The 345-nt window shown below is 54.2% G+C and overlaps 1 protein-coding gene across 1 annotated transcript in view; it reads left to right on the top strand.

The window, feature by feature from the left end:
- Positions 1 to 226: 226 nt before the first annotated feature.
- LOC123031736 (keratin, type I cytoskeletal 10-like) overlaps positions 227 to 345 on the top strand; it is a 10,605-nt gene continuing 10,486 nt past the window's right edge. The window contains exon 1 of the mRNA XM_044447003.1: positions 227 to 345. This exon is cut by the window's right edge and continues 292 nt beyond it. The gene's annotated coding sequence lies outside the window, so the exon portion shown is untranslated.

The raw sequence follows: 345 nt of genomic DNA, 5'->3' as shown, positions 1-345 counted from the left end.
GGAACGGAGCCCCCATATCGCTGTCACCATGAGCTTCAGCCAGAAAATAAGCAGCTCTTGTGGTGGTGGAGGTGGTGGTGGTGGTAGAAGCAACAGTGGCAATGCTGGCTATGGAACTGGTGGCACTGGAGCTGACGGCCACAACACCAGTGGTAGAGGTGCTGGTGGATCTTCTTCCGTCTCTCCGAGAAGATACACCTCTACTGTGAGAAGGAGTCGTGGCTTTTCTGGTGGAAGTTATTCTGGAGGCGGAATTGGTCGTCGTCAATTTAGAGGATTTGGTGGTGGCAGCTTATGTGGTGGTTTTGGAGGCGGTGGTCCAGGTGGTGGTTATGGAGGTGGCAG

This window comes from Varanus komodoensis, unplaced genomic scaffold (assembly GCF_004798865.1).
Source record: "Varanus komodoensis strain SLA01 unplaced genomic scaffold, ASM479886v1 scaffold50, whole genome shotgun sequence".
NCBI lineage: Eukaryota > Metazoa > Chordata > Lepidosauria > Squamata > Varanidae > Varanus > Varanus komodoensis.
Note: the sequence above shows the minus strand (reverse complement) of the source record. Positions and strands in the feature narration are given on the sequence as shown.